This window comes from Haemorhous mexicanus, chromosome 26, assembly GCF_027477595.1.
Source record: "Haemorhous mexicanus isolate bHaeMex1 chromosome 26, bHaeMex1.pri, whole genome shotgun sequence".
Taxonomy (NCBI): domain Eukaryota; kingdom Metazoa; phylum Chordata; class Aves; order Passeriformes; family Fringillidae; genus Haemorhous; species Haemorhous mexicanus.
The window spans coordinates 3,108,810-3,124,820 of record NC_082366.1 but is presented as its reverse complement, the minus strand read 5'-3'; the positions used below and the strand labels follow the sequence as shown (position 1 = coordinate 3,124,820).

The 16,011-nt window shown below is 56.8% G+C and overlaps 1 long non-coding RNA gene across 1 annotated transcript; it reads right to left on the bottom strand.

The window, feature by feature from the left end:
• Positions 1 to 1,245: 1,245 nt before the first annotated feature.
• LOC132338570 (uncharacterized) lies at positions 1,246 to 3,296 on the bottom strand. Its single transcript, XR_009489478.1, has 3 exons — positions 3,102 to 3,296; positions 2,772 to 2,828; positions 1,246 to 1,333 (listed from the first exon to the last, which is right to left on the bottom strand). It is a non-coding gene; the product is annotated as an uncharacterized LOC132338570 (long non-coding RNA).
• Positions 3,297 to 16,011: the final 12,715 nt, after the last annotated feature.

Here is a 16,011-nt window from a genome sequence, read left to right as displayed (position 1 = left end):
GCACTGTGTCACAAAGGCCCTTGCACACACTGCCGCTTGCCCTGGGGCCGCCCCAGCCCGCCAAAAGTGGCCCAGGCTGTGAGGAATCCCTGGCCCCGTGTGTCTAAGACAACCCGACAGAATTTATGGAACAGCTCCAAACATCAGCAAATGCTGCCCTTCTCTGTGGGCTCAGGGCATTAAGGAATCCTCACTTCAGGAAAGCTTTACTTCCCATTTCGCAACTCAAGTACTTCCATAAGTTGCAAACTTTTCAAATTAATAGCAATGACTGGAGAATAGCAATGGTTTGGAAGTTTGTTTGAGCAGCTCTGGGGTGCTCACAGGGTATCTCAGCATGGTGCTCCAGTGGGATGGGAAGGCAGGCCACCCACATTCAGGGCATCCCCAGCATCAGGAGGGTGTGCATTTTGTCCTCTTCGTCCATCCACCCCAGAACCAGGCCTGGCATCCCCTCCTCTGGAGTGGAGGTTTTCCACTTACAATGTCGTCTCATGCTTGGCCAGTGTGTGAGATGAGGCTGCAGGGACCTGTGATACCGCCTCCATGCCAGCCACAGCTCCATTGGGCATTGTTCCCACTCACAGGTTCACTTCCCATCGATTGACCAATCCATTGTTTCTCATAAGGGTCAAATTCCCACCACTTAAACCATGAGGTTTCCTTCATTGTCTGCTCTCCATTATCTTGTTGACGTGCACAACAGGGGACCACATATGGCAGGGCCTTAGACAGGACTTTGGTGCTGACACACAGGCTCCTTGTGCCACTGCTGGCCTTCCGTGTGCTCAGCAAGATCTGGAACTGCACAGTGTTATGGAACTGCACCTTCAGCACAGGCACCTTCCCAGCCTGACCTGCCCTTGGTTCCTCTGTGTCTGTACACCAAACACGACGTGGAAGAGAACGGCAGCAGGGGCCCATGTGTCCCCAGGGCCCCGGATTTGCTTCAGCTCCACAGAGATGCAGCCAAAGTGAAGACACCAAACTGTTTATTAATATAAGGCGAAGTAAAGGGATGAGCTGAGAGGAAAGAAAAGGGAATGGGCAGGGTTTGAAGGCATGACAGAGGGAGCTATCTACTGGCAGGGAGAATGCAGAAGCAACGGGGAGCTTCCCACAGGCTCAGCTGTGTGCCATTCATCGGCTGTGCCTGGAGCTCCAGTGGCAGTGGGAGATGGTGTCCTCTTCAGTGCCTGCTGGTGCTGTTCTTGGGACACTGGTTCGCCGGAACCTGAAGATGCATCTAATTCTTCAGCTCTTCTGGTAAATTTGGCATGAATATTCAGGTTTAAGTGGGATGGACTTCTGTCTTCCCTTGAGACTTAATTGGCTGGAACAGAGAGGAAGAGAGCCACAGTCAGCACCCACATCTGCAGGAATCCTAGGAGACGCTCCTGCCAAGGGGTGCTGGTTTGTGCATCATGGATATGATGTTTTGGGAAAGGCTGCTGGCAGGTTCCTCCGTGTCTGATAGGAAACCAGTCAAGGGCTGGCTTTGGGAATTGACAATCTGAAAAAAGCTGTACACGAAAGCCTCTGTGAAAAACACATGTTAAAAACAAAAGAAAATCGGGCACTTTCTCTTTTCCCTTCTGGCCGACAAAGAGGCAACGCGGCTGACCCAGCCTAAGCCTGGCTGATGTCAGGGAGAAAGAAGTCAAGTCCTTGATGGGAGGGATGAGGAGATGCCTTTAGTTTTAGGCTGAAATGCCTCTTGTAAATATATGGAGAGCGAGACTTTTTTCCCTATAATGCATGAAGGTATGGGGAGATGAAAATGTTCAAATTGTGGGATTGAGCAAAGACCTCCATGCTAAAGTCAGCAGCTGTTAAAGTAGCTGTGGTGCTATGAGAAATTTTAATGGAGACATAAAGAAGAGTGATGAAGATCCTGTGCCCCCAGGAACAGAAGAAGATCCCTCTTGCTAGAGATGAAGATGATTTTAGGCATAGATAATAAGAAGTTTGCCTTTGAAGAGCACATCTTTAAAACAGTACCTCATAAGTGGACATGGCACATAAGCACAGCTGTGGGAAAAGCTTGTGGAAAATGGGAGCAATTTCAAAATTGCAGATTACCCAGGGTGGCTGCTCTTCGTGGAAATTGAGAGCCACGAGAGAACTGTTTTCTTGTGGAAAAGTCTCCATAACATTAACAAGAGGCACTTCTCTCCTTCAGTGAAGAGAAGGAAGACTATTCTAGAGGTAGTAAACTGACTCCACATTTTGGTTTTGTCTCTTTACATTGTCAGTGGGAAAGAAAAGTTTGTAGGGGGAGGAGAAGTGTTCTGAAGGTTTTGTTCTGATTCCTATTACTCTTTCTTTTAGTTACCATTAAAAAAGTTTTCTTCATACCCTTTTAAATTTTGAGCCTGCTTTGCCTTTCTGCTAAACCTGTCTCAAACAGAAAAGGAGTAAATACATTCTACCGGCTGAACTGGTGATTAACCAGCACTGGACATGCCACACTAATTGGAACGTTGGCCAGGAAATCATAAACTGGTGAACCAAAACCACTGCTCAAGGGTGTCCCACTCAGCTCTTGCATGGGCCAGAAGACAGGAGGGGCCAGTGGGATCCGCCACAAGACACTGGCCACGAATCCCCCCAGCCAGTGTCCCTGAAATCACTCTGTGCTCTGCCCATGCCACCCCTCATCCACACAGGGAGCGAAGCCCAGCGCAGCCGGGACAGGGACTGCAGCTCCCTGCCGGGGCAATGCAGCTCACCCTGCCAGCCCCCGCTGACAGCCTGCTGGCCGCACTCACCCTGACTGTGGGCCTGGAGCTCGTCCCTCTTCTCCCTCTGGCACCGCCCAGCCATGCCTGTGAACACAGAGCCCGTCACGGCCCCAGCGGCACAGCTCCCTGCCAGCGGCGCTGCCGGCGCTGTGGCCACACGGCCTGCTGGCCCGGCAGGGCTCAGCCCGGCCCTGGCCGCACCCTGCCGCCCAAGGGCACGGCTGCCAGAGGGCGGCAGTGGCGCCGAGGCCAGGCGGGGCTCCACGGCGCCGGGTCCGGCTGGCGCTGCCGGGCCAGCAGGCGGGGCTGGGGCCGAGCTGCGGCGGGCCGGGGAGGGAGCTCGGGTTCGTGGCTCACCGATGATCCTGATGGCTGCCTCTCGCAAGGGCTCCTGTGGGCTATCCAGGAACCGCAGTGCCCAGTGCATGCGTTTCGTAACTTGGCTCCTGTCCTCTACCAGCTGGAGAGAGCAGCAGGAGGGAAGGAAGGGTTGGCGCGGGCTCAGCCCCTCGGCTGGACGCTGCCTGCGCCCGGCCCCGGCCTCCCCTGCCCGCTCAGGCAGCCCTGAGGCGCGGCCAGCAGCCGCTGGGGCCGGGCTCCCGAGGGGAGGGGCAGAGGGCTGGCTGCTGCCCAGGGAGCCCGCGGTGCCGCCCCGCCCTGCAGCCTCGCCGGGCCGGGGCTCCATGGGCACGTGGCTCAGGACCACGGGAACCTGGAGAAGAGCCCGCGCGGCCTCTGCGCGCCCCAGCGGGCAGGGAAACAGCTGCCAGCCCCGCACACTGAGCACCGCCCTCAGGGGCTTCTCCAGGCTGAGCCTGGGCCTTCCAGGCCGCCCTTACCAGACACGCATCAATTTTCAATGGCTCCTCCGTCTTCCGCACCCTCTGGAGATCCGTCTTCTCCAAGAACCTGGCTGCACAATGCAGTGTTTCCCGGGAGGCCTGGAGAGCAGCAGAGACCCAGAGATGGCCCCACAGCCCAGGGCCCCGTACCCACATCCCTGTGCCAAGGCCTGATGAATGCTGCATTCAATGAGGTGCTAGGGCAGGAGGCAGCCAAGCAGCCTCCCAGGGATCCACCGGCATCACACAAATCCTCACCTTTGCCACGCAGTTCTCCCCATGGCAGTGCAAAAAGAGGGGGAGCAGGCTCTGGTTCACAATTCTTTTCAGGGGCTTTTTTCCCTCATCCACTACCAGTTCCATCACTTTGTGGAAGAGTTCAATGGCGAGCAGCTGCACTTGGCTCTTGTCCTGGAGGAAAGGAGGAGGAATTGACGTAAGCATCAAATATCCAGTACTCCTGGGCAAAGGCCTGAAAACATAGAGAGCAAAAAATTTCAGGTCAACAGCAAGTGCCCAAGGCTGGGGGCACAGGGCCTTACATTGTCAAAGAGTGGCAGAAATGCCTCAGCTAGCTTTGGGGCAGAAGTGCTAGATATCAGAAGGTCTTTTTTCTGGAGCATCTTCATGAACAGAGAAAGAGACATGCTGACCACTTCTCCATCTGCATCACCCAGCAGCGTCAGAAGGCTTCGAGACACACGGCGTAAAGGTTTGGCCTGTGTGGAACACAAGGCTGCGCTGGGAATCCACGGACGGCTGCACCGCCAACACCGCCCTGGCACTGCAAGCCCACCCTGCTGCTGCAGGGCCCTCAGGCCAAAGGCCTGACCCAGAGCCCTGGGGCAGGTGAGGCAGGAGAGCTGGGAGCAGCTGCCTCCGCTCCTGAAGCCCTGCCAGCCCAAGGGGCTGCTTCCTACATTGCAGCTTCAGCCACTGTCCCCTTCTCACCATCCAGGGATCCTTGCCGATCACCACGAGGCCTCTGAGTGCCAGGCGACGCCGCTCCCTGCACTTGCGCTGCAGGGAACTTGACATGATCTTCATGACAGTGAAAGCACATTTCCTCAAGTCCAGGCACTGGAGGACCTGAAAGGCACAGGGCAGTGACAGGGGACCCGGATGACAGGAGCCCGGAACCGCACAGGGCTGGGGCCAGGCAGCAGCACAGGGCCTGGGCACCATCCTGGCAGCTGTGGCTGTGAGAGGGCAGAGAGCTGGGAGGCAGCTCAGCCAGGCAGTGCTGGCCACCAGGCTCACCTCCACAAGGAACGCCAGCAAGGGCAGATCCCACCTTGGCTTTTCAGTGCTGAGCAGCAGGAGAAGGCGGTATGCGACATGGGTACACATGGGGGTCAAGTCAGAACGCATCTCCCTGGAAGGGGGAAAAAAGGCAACAAGACCCTGAGGTTGTGGAGGCAAACCTCTTCCCAGGACTGACTGACAGAGGTCTGGTCTTTCCCCAGCATCCCTGGAGGGGATGTGGGTGCTCTGGAAGGTGGCCCCTTCTAGGAACCCTCCTCTCCCAGCCTTTTCTAGTCTCCTTGGCCGTCCCTCAGTGACGAGGCCCTCTGGCTCATGAGCACAGGACAGTGTGGGGCACAGGGCAGAAATGGCAGGGCCAGTGGGGAGAAGGGGGTCTAACCTTGCCAGCAGACCCATGGCATAGTGCTGGGTGTGAGCACACAGCAGCGTGTCCCAGCCACGCTTCCGCTCCATGGACATCACCACGTGGTCACACTGCAGTCGGTAGAGCAGGGCCTTCATGGCCTGCACTGCAAACCTGTGTGCAGAGCAAAGCCCAGGTCACACTGGGAACACTGGTGCTGGCCACAAGGGCACGGGAAGGACAGGAGGACTGGGACCTGTTGGGCTTGCTGGGAAGGCGGTGTTCCTCCTGGCATGCTCTCCAGAAGTGATCAACTTCCTCTGGTGGCATCTGCTGTGTGGTGATGGCAACATGGAAGAGCAGAGCCGTAAACAGAGGGTAGAAAGAATGAATCGTTGCCTCATGGTTCTGAGGCGGGTATGTCACCGACATGTTTTAGGAAAAATCCTTTCCTTAGGATTTTTCCCTCCTGAGTAGCTGAGAGGCCTCAGGAACAAACTGTAAACAATTCTTATCTGCTGCTGTGGAATGCAACAGGGGGAATCTGTGATTGGTCTCATCTGGTTGTTTGGAATTAACGCCCAATCACAGTTCACCTGTCCAGACTGTCTCGGTGAGAGACAAGCCTTTGTTATTCATTCCTTTCCTATTCTTAGCTTAGCCTTCTGATGAAATCTTTTCTCTCTGTTCTTTTAGTATAGTTTTAATGTATTTTCTATCATGAAATAATAAACCTAGCTTGCTGATACATGGAGACATGGAGTCAACTTTCTCGTCTCTTCCCTCATCCTGGGACCCTTGTGGACAATACTACAAATGGTGACCCCGAGTGAAAAAAGGAGCACCACCACAGAAGGTGAACACCGAGGACAGAACTGACAGATGGTGCCTCGAGTGAAATCACCACAATTGGACCCTGAGTGAGGAAGAATTCTTCATTTGGCTGGCCACAGAGAGAACCTTTTGAAAAGTCTCCCAGACAAGATGTCCAGAAGTCTTCGCAGCACAAAGCGGCCTGCTGAAGCCCAGAGGACACTGTCACAAGGTACTGTTTACACTTCCCTTCCTACAGATGCTGCCCTTCGTGCAAGGTGGGCTAGGATGTGGAAGAGGGTGCCTACGGAGGCAGAGGTTCCATTCTCTTTTGGAGATGAAATAATTATTAACGGCTGGCAACAATGGGGTCGTCAATATAGAGTTCCTATGGTGAAGAGACATTTCTATGAGTTTTTCAGATGGACAAAATACTATGGCTTTTTCCCTGATCTGTTGTATTCCCTTGATTCCTACGTATGGGATTGCATGGCATTGGTTTTCGAGGATGCCTTGTACCGTGAGGGATTTGGAACTCCTTACTGCTATCCGGCATTCAAAACTCTCTTCCCAATTTTGAAATTGAAAGAATATTCATTCGAGAAGATTGTGAAATTAAGAGGTTTTTCGCTGGAGCTGGCAAGACTGGAATTTGAGCAAAACCACGGCCTGCAGGTTCCCAGCCCCCCCGAATCGCGGCGGGGGGGCGAAGTTTTGCCCGCGACAGAAGAAAAGTTTTTTTTCTGCGCCTTTGGAGCATGCTCCGACAGAACCGCCTCCCCCGCCTCGCTGCTCTCAGGGGGGAGGTGAGTTGGCTCCACCGCCCGAGCCGGAGCCGCGAGCCCCACCCCAGCCCGCCCCGCGAGAGGCGCCAGTCCCCGCGGCCCCTCCCGCGGCACCGCTCGCAGCCGGACCGGTCTCGCCGCCTCCAGCGGAGTTTCTCGGCGTTCCCGTGGCAGAAGCACCGCCTCCCGCGGTTTCTCCCGAGTTGCTAGGCGACACACTCGACAGCAATCGCCAAGAGCTCGCGACTGCGCTGCCGCTCCCGGAGCAAAGTGAGACAACAGTGCAGGCGGCACCGGTGGGCGCCGGCCCCGCGCCCCTGACGCCCCCCGCGGCTGTCCCGCCGCCTCCCGTGTCGGCTCCGACGGCTTTGCTGTCTGCGCCCGCGCTGCAGCTTCCGGTACCCGGAGAAGACGCGGCTGCTGTCCCCAGCCCGGCGGGGGTCGATGCCGCGCCGCCCACGCCGGTCGAATCCGCGTTCGACCCTCCAGCAGAGCCCGTGAGAGCTCCGAACGCGGCGGCTCCGCCTTCGCCTGCCACGCCAGTGGAGGAGGCTGAGGTTGAGAACCACCAAGCGGAACCATCCTTGGAGCCGCCCGTGGCCCCGCCGCTCCCCGCGGCGGCCACCGCGGCGCCTGCGAACAGCCTGGATTCCCCCCCGAGCTTTTCGGGCTGTCCCGAGGCTGCCCCTGCGGGGGGAGCTGGGACAGGGGAAGGGGATGCCGGTCTGCCCCTCCGTGAGGGGGTTGTGGCTCGACAGCTGATTGCGGGCTCAGCCCGTCTGCCTTCCTTCAAACTCAGCGTTTTACGCGGGCCGGTTCGGGTTTGGTTCGGAGGTTCCCGTTGGGGGTTGGAATGCCTGACTCCCCCTGCGCACCCCAGCACCGTGGGGGAGGTGGCTCCTGAGCCTTCTGCTTCTGGTCCCCAGCCCGCAGGGAGTGGGGGTGGTACCGAGGGGCAGAAAGGAGGAACACCTTTTGCATTTGCGTTGCAGAGGCAGGAGAAACAGTGGAAAGTGAGCGTCGCTCAATTGCTCTGGGGACAAAGCACCCCCAGATCTGGGGTGATGATCCCTGGGAAAGCTTCTCTTCCCCAGCTGCTGGTCTGTACCGGTTCAGAGGGGATGAAGCGTTCGGTCACTCGTGCTGCCCAGGCATTGGCAGCAGAGTGCCGGGTTGTGAGACCACGGAGCCCGCTCCGCGGGCCGGGTCTGGGCCGTTTGGCTCGGTTCCCTGGGCCAGGGCCTCCGCCCGGCCAGTGGCTGTTTGGTTCGGGGGCTTTGCTTCCCCTGTCAGGACCTGGGCCACCGTTCTGTAGGCCAGGTGTGGGATCCCTAATCCTTCCACGAGGACCTGGACCACCGTTCTGTAGGCCAGGTCTGGGGTCCCTGTTCCTTCCACGAGGGCCAGGGCCCCTGCGGAGCCTCAGTGGCTCCTCTCTGCTGCTGCTCTTTCGTCCAAAAAAAAAAAAAAAAAAAAAAAAAAAAAAAAAATTTAAATAAAAAGAGTTGAAAGAGCTAGCAGCTCAAAAAGCGTTGAAAAGCCAAGCAAGCCTGTTTCAGGACCAAAAAGGACTTTCAGCGATGTCAGAGAGGAACATCTTCAGTTTGGACTTTCCCTGAAACTCAGCTGTTTGGACTTGAAGCAATGAACTTTCTTTTTATTGTTTTTGCATTTTCTTATATCTTAAGATTGTTTTGGTGTGTGATGTAATTTGGTGTTTTGCAGGTGAAGAATTTCCATGACGGTTCCACATCAGCATTGATTGCTGTTTTGATTGGCAACATTAAGCCTCTCAGGTGCTTGTTCTTTCCTCTGCATGGCCCAGCAGATGAAATTGCAAACACTTTTCCTTTTAATTTATTTAAAATAAAAAGGGTGAGATGTCACCGACATGTTTTAGGAAAAATTCTTTCCTTAGGATTTTTCCCTCCTGAGAAGCTGAGAGGCCTCAGGAACAAACTGTAAACAATTCTTATCTGCTGCTGTGGAATGCAACAGGGGGAATCTGTGATTGGTCTCATCTGGTTGTTTGGAATTAACGCCCAATCACAGTTCACCTGTCCAGACTGTCTCGGTGAGAGACAAGCCTTTGTTATTCATTCCTTTCCTATTCTTAGCTTAGCCTTCTGATGAAATCTTTTCTCTCTGTTCTTTTAGTATAGTTTTAATATATTTTCTATCATAAAATAATAAACCTAGCTTGCTGATACATGGAGTCAACTTTCTCGTCTCTTCCCTCATCCTGGAACCCTTGTGGACAATACTACACAGGTAGTGGACAATCACCCAGATCACCAGAGTTGCCTGCAAAAGAAGCAGCCCAAGGCATGGAGAGGATGGAGAGCTGCTGGAGAGGGAACTGAGGGCGAGCATAGGCCCAGAAACTCACAGCCATGGCAAAAACGTTTTGATTGTCTCCATCAGAGGTGCATGTGCTGTGCATGGGCCAATCCTCCATTACACGGACCAGTGTTGGCAGCACTTTCTCCATTGTCAGTCGTGACGTGCCTATGGCTCTCCAGATCATTGCAGCAGCTCTGTGGGATCAGAGGTCTGTGTCAGGGGTGTCTCAGTCACAGTACCGTGCCCTGTGCAGCTGTGGGGGCCCAGGTGACAGAGCCATGGTGCCCTGAGGGCCAGGGAGGGAACATTGGCAGCAGGCTTGGGAAACAGAGGGGCCCAAGGGTCCTGGACCTCTCTGCCTGTCTGGCAGACCCCATTGGACAGGCTGTGCAGGGCCATGGGCCCTAAAGGCTGGTGAGCCCTGAGCTCTCAAGGCATGTGCGCCCCATACTTGTCACATGTTGGGGCACAGCGCAGGAGGGTCAGCACCACGCCAGCAGGGTGTTCTTCAGCCATCCTCAGAATGTTCATGAATAGCCTGACATCGGCAGTCTCAGGGGACGCAAGTCTCTGGTGTATAATCCTCACCATTTCTGGCACCTGGAAGAGATGTGGGGAAAATTTGGAGTGCTTCCTGAGGGAGGAGATTCCCCAGTTTCCCCAGAGAAATGCTCCCCTTCTCCCCACAATGTGCTGGCCTCAAAGCTTGAGGCAGGCAAGTGGACATGGCTTGATGGGCCGCATGACCCTGGAAGGCCTCCAGCCATGGGCACTGGCTGCTCATTACTTCTGATAAAAAACAGGAATATCCATGAATAATAAATTGTGGGTATAAATGGCAGTTAAGGTGGGGGTAGTATCCATGGCTTTTATGACCTCAGTCATTCAGGTGTCTGAATTGGCCTCGTTTGTTACCTGGTCAGCCTTCACTATGTAATTACTCATTTCCACGCATTCAATTGATGGTGTGCTACAATCAATGGGCTTGTTTGCATCCTCCTTATCTGTCCTTCCACACAAAATGGTCTTCTGCAGAAGAGCAGGGAAGAGAAGGACATTCCATGGAGTGCTCCAAACACAGTGCTCAGCTGAGCAGTGACAGCAGGCCCAGTCCAGGTGGGGATCGCTCCAGGTACCTTCAGTGTTTTGCTGAAGCTACCACCAGCGGCATCCTGCTTCTTCCCTGCATTTGGAAAAGAGCGAATGCAGCCAGAGCTGAGGGGCTGCGGGAGATGCAGGAGAACAGAGGCCAGCCCTGTTCTCCCCAGGCAGGGAGAGCTGCGGGATGGCCCAGGGGATGGAGCACGGCCACTGCGGGGTTTCTGCCCAGGCCCTCTTCTGTCCAGTACATGGGCATGTCCCTGGGGAAGGGGATGGGATTGGGATGGGATGGGATGGGGATGGGATGGGATGGGATGGGATGGGATGGGGCCAAGCTAGCTGCAGGCACCAGCCCTGTAGCCCAGCTCTGCCACTCACCCTCCTGCAGCAGCTTGATAGGCACAACCTTCTCAGTCTCCACTTCGGGGTCAGGTTCAGGCCCTTCTTCTTCCTCCCCCACCCAGGCCAGCTTGGGCACTCTTGGTGGTCTCTGCTCAGTGATCTTGCCATCCCTGTTTAGTTCTGTCCATGGGAACATCCCTAGGGCATGGGATGGGATAAATATCAATAGGTATCAATGGTGCTAAGCTGGCTGCAGGCACCAGCCGTGTGGCCCAGCTCTGCCACTCACCATCCTGCAGCAGCTGGATCGGCAAAACCTCCTCGGTCTCCACTTCTGGGTCAGGTTCAGGCTCTTCTTCCTCCTCCTCCACCCAGGTGATCTTGGGAACTCTTGGAGGTTTCTGCTCCATGTCTTTTTCATCTCTCTTCCATTCTGTCCATGGGCACATCGCCAGGTATGGGATGAAATTGGGATGGGATGGGATGGGATGGGATGGGATGGGATGGGATGGGATGGCATGGGATGGGATGGGATGGGATGGGATGGGATGGGATGGCATGGGATGGGATGGGATGGGATGGGATGGGATGGGATGGGATGGGATGGGATGGGATGGGATGGGATGGGATGGGATAGGATGGGATGGGATGGGATGGGACAGGATGGGGCCAAGCTAGCTGCAGGCACCAGCCCTGTAGCCCAGCTCTGCCACTCACCCTCCTGCAGCAGCTTGATAGGCACAACCTTCTCAGTCTCCACTTCGGGGTCAGGTTCAGGCCCTTCTTCTTCCTCCCCCACCCAGGCCAGCTTGGGCACTCTTGGTGGTCTCTGCTCAGTGATCTTGCCATCCCTGTTTAGTTCTGTCCATGGGAACATCCCTAGGGCATGGGATGGGATAAATATCAATAGGTATCAATGGTGCTAAGCTGGCTGCAGGCACCAGCCGTGTGGCCCAGCTCTGCCACTCACCATCCTGCAGCAGCTGGATCGGCAAAACCTCCTCGGTCTCCACTTCTGGGTCAGGTTCAGGCTCTTCTTCCTCCTCCTCCACCCAGGTGATCTTGGGAACTCTTGGAGGTTTCTGCCCCATGTCTTTTTCATCTCTTTCCATTCTGTCCATGGGCACATCGCCAGGTATGGGATGAAATTGGGATGGGATGGGATGGGATGGGATGGGATGGGATGGGATGGGATGGGATGGGATGGCATGGGATGGGATGGGATGGGATGGGATGGGATGGGATGGGATGGGATGGGATGGGATGGGATGGGATGGGATGGGATGGTGCTAAGCAGGCAACAGGCACCAGCCCTGTAGCCCAGCTCTGTCACTCACCCTCCTGCAGCAGCTTGATAGGCACAACCTCCTCAGTCTCCACTTCTGGGTCAGGTTCAGGCCTTTCTTCCTCGTCCCCCACCCAAGCCAGCTTAGGAACTCTTGGGGGTCTCTGCTCAGTGATCTTGCCATCGCTGTTTGGTTCTGTCCATGGAAATTTCCCGATGGGATGGGATGGGATGGGATGGGATGGGATGGGATGGGATGGGATGGGATGGGATGGGGCCAAGCTGGATGCAGGGGCCAGCCCTGGAGCCCAGCTCTGCCACTCACCCTCCTGCAGCAGCTCGATAGGCACAGACTCATCAGTCTGCAGTTCTAGGTCAGTTTCAGGGTATTCTTCTTTCTCCACCCAGGCCAGCTTAGGCAGTCTTTGGTGTCTGTGATCCATGTCACAGATTGAAATAATGGCTAATTGCAAGACAAATGCCTCTGGAAGGCCACGGGTAACCAAGTCTTGTGGACTTGCTCCGAGCTCAGCTGCAGGAACAACGTCTCAGAAAAGCCCTGGGTTGAACAAGAATGAGTGTGTTCTGTGGTGGCTCCTCACAGCACTGCTCTTTCCCGTCCTGCCCTGTCGCCTGCTCCGAGCACTCAGATGTACTCTTGTCACTGCCAGCTCCTATGTCACCACGTGTCACGAAGGACACCCTGTCCCATTCCATGCCATGGTGACCGTGCTGCACTGTGTCACAAAGGCCCTTGCACACACTGCTGCCTGCCCTGGGGCTGCCCCCAGCCCACCCAAAGTGGCCCAGGCTGGAAGGAATCCCTGGCCCCAGGTGTCTAAGCCAGCCCAACAGGATCTTTAGGAAGGGCTCAGAGCATCAGCAAACGCTGCCCTGCTCTGCGGGCTCAGGGCAGCAGAAGGAGCCCCCAGGCTGCAGACGCAGCTGCGCTGGGAAGGGCACGGGGCCTTGCAGGGAAGCTGGCACGGCCTCCCTGGGACAGGTCCCGGCTGCTGGCAAAAAGAAGGGCATTCTTTGATTTGCAAATGGATTTTGATGAAGGAATTATAATCTCCTAATTCTCTTAAGGAATAAAAGCTCTCAACTCTCAAGGAATGCAAGACCACTCAGTGTTACAAGAGTTACCCAAATAAATGAGTGGATGGCAAAAGGGCTGATCCTCCCCCAGTGCAGATATCTAAGTGGCCAATAAAGTCCAGCTCTCCCCTCTTGCTACCTGCAGGTGAAACAGGACCATGAACAGAAAGAGTCACAGATATTCTTTCTGCCCTCCATAACCCAAGCTGTGCCAAAGCACAGATGCTGCCTTCAACTGACTCAAATTCCAGCCCAGAACTCTCACCATCCAGACAACTCCTTCCCAAACACACCCCTGAAGAGCAACCCCCCGAAATGCCCCCACAGAAGCCCTCAACACCCCGCCAGGACACCCAGCTGTCCCTGTCCCTCCGCAGAGCTTTCCCACCCTCCAGCAGACCCCCTGGTTTCCTGCACGGGCCGTGCGCTGGAACTCAGGGGGATCTGCTCCCAGGCCTTCCCCAGCAGCAAGCTCAGGCCGCCAGGCCTGTGGTTCCTGGATCATCCCTTCCAGCGAGCCTTCCCGAGCACGGCTGTTCCATGGGCACGTCTGCGCTCAGCTGGGACTTCTACACTCAACCAGGACTGTTGGAAAAGGATCCAGAGCAGCCTGGCAAGCTCCTTCTCCAGCTCCCCCTTTACTCTTAGGGAAGGTAGAACATGCCACAGGAAAGCAGCTGGTGCCACAAGGAGTAGGTGACATCAGGCAGCTCTGGGGAGGCCCCTCAGGATACTGCTGTATCCCGAGGGAACACCGCTGGCCATCCCCTGGGTGTATCTGCAAAAGCTTAAAATCAGCTGCCTCGTCTTCCAGGGCCTCACTTGGCCAGCATGCTGACGTGGATGAAGGGCTGCTGTGAGGCACTGCTGGGACCCAGCGGGACAGGACCGGCTGCCTCGTGTCCACGTGGCACCCCTGACACAGCCAGGGCCATCCCAAAACCAGACAAAGGCTCCCATGTCAGCAGAGAGGAGCAAGGAGCACTGGGCTGCTGTCAGGGTATCTCAGCATGGTGCTCCAGTGGGACGGGCAGGCAGGCCACCCACATTCAGGGCATCCCCAGCATCAAGAGGGTGTGCATTTTGTCCTCTTCGTCCATCCACCCCAGAACCAGGCCTGGCATCCCCTCCTCTGGAGTGGAGGTTTTCCACCTTCAAGGTCATCTCACGCTTGGCCAGCGCGTGAGATGAGGCTGCAAGGACCTGTGATACCGCCTCCATGCCAGCCACAGCTCCATCAGGCATTGTTCCTCTTCACAGGTTCACTTCCCATCGATTGACCAATCCATTGTTTCTCATAAGGGTCAAATTCCCACCACTTAAACCACAAGGTTTCCTTCATTGTCTGCACTCTGTTATCTTGTTGACGTGCACAACAGGGGACCAAATATGGCAGGGCCTTAGACAGGACTTTGGTGCTGACACACAGGCTCCTTGTGCCACTGCTGGCCTTCCGTGTGCTCAGCAAGATCTGGAACTGCACAGTGCTGTGGAACGGCACCTCCAGCACAGGGACCTTTCCAGCCTGACCTGCCCTTGTCCCTCTGTGTCTGTGCACCAAACACAGCGTGGATGAGAACGGCAGCAGGGGCCCGTGTGCCCCAGGGCCCCGGATTTGCTTCAGCTCCACAGAGATGGGAGGTAAGGGGGAAAAAAACAAACTGTTTATTAATGGAAGGGAAAGTGAAGGGATGAGATGGGGGCAAAAAAAAAGGGGTGGGGAGGGTCTGAGGGCTGGAGGGAGGGAACTGTCAACAGGAAGGGAGAAGGCAGTAGCTATGGGAGCCTCCCACAGGCTCAGCTGTAGCCAGCATCAGCTGTGCCTGGAGCTCCAGTGACACTGAATGATGATCCTCTCTTCATAATGTCCTGGTACTGTTCTTGGCACCATGGTTCACTGAGTCCAGCAGATGACCGTAGTTCTGTAGCTCTTTGTCCAAAAATTGCCTGGATTTCCAGGTTAGTGGAGGATGGACTGTCATCTTTACTCATGGCTTCAAGGGCTGGAAGACAGATGAGCTACCAGGGTCAGAGCCAGACAGACACTCGGAGATTCTTCTGCTAAGCCCATCCCTCGCAGCTCTCGCATCAGCCACAGGAGAGGTTGACCCTTGCAAGACGCTGGCCATGAATCCCCCCACTAGTGTCCCTGAAATCGCTCTGTGCTCTGCCCACATCTCCCCTCATCCACAGAGGGAGCAAAGCCCGCCGCAGCCAGGACAGGGACTGCAGCTCCCTGCCGGGGCAATGCAGCTCTCCCCGCCAGCCCCCGCTGACAGCCCGCTGGCCACACTCACCCTGAGTGAGAAGGTGAAGCTCGGCTGGCTGTCCCTTCAGGTACCGCCCAGCCATGCCTGTGAACACAGAGCCCGTCACGGCCCCAGCGGCACAGCTCCCTGCCAGCGGCGCTGCCGGCGCTGTGGCCACACGGCCTGCTGGCCCGGCAGGGCTCAGCCCGGCCCTGGCCGCACCCTGCCGCCCAAAGGCACGGCTGCCAGAGGGCGGCAGCGGCGCCGAGGCCAGGCGGGGCTCCACGGCGCCGGGTCCGGCTGGCGCTGCCGGGCGAGCAGGTGGGGCTGGGGCCGAGCTGCGGCGGGCCGGGGAGGGAGCCCGGGCTCGTGGCTCACCGATGAACCTCAGGGCCGCCTCTCGCACTGACTCCTGTGGGTTCTCCAGGTAGGGCAGGGCCCGGCACAGGTGCTCGGCCACTTGACTCCTGTCCTCTGCCAGCTGGAGAGAGCAGCAGGAGGGAAGGAAGGGTTGGCCGGACGCTGCCTGCGCCCGGCCCCGGCCTCCCCTGCCCGCTCAGGCAGCCCTGAGGCCCTGCCAGCATCCGCTGGGGCCGGGCTCCCAAGGGGAGGGGCAGAGGGCTGGCTGCTGCCCGGGGAGCCCGCGGTGCCACCCCGCCCCGCAGCCCCGCCGGGCCGGGGCTCCATGGGCGCCTGCCTCGAGCCCACGGGAGCCTGGAGAAGAGCCCGCGCGGCCTCTGCGCGCCCCAGCGGGCAGGGGCACAGCCACCCGGCCTGCACACTGAGCACCGCCCTCGGGG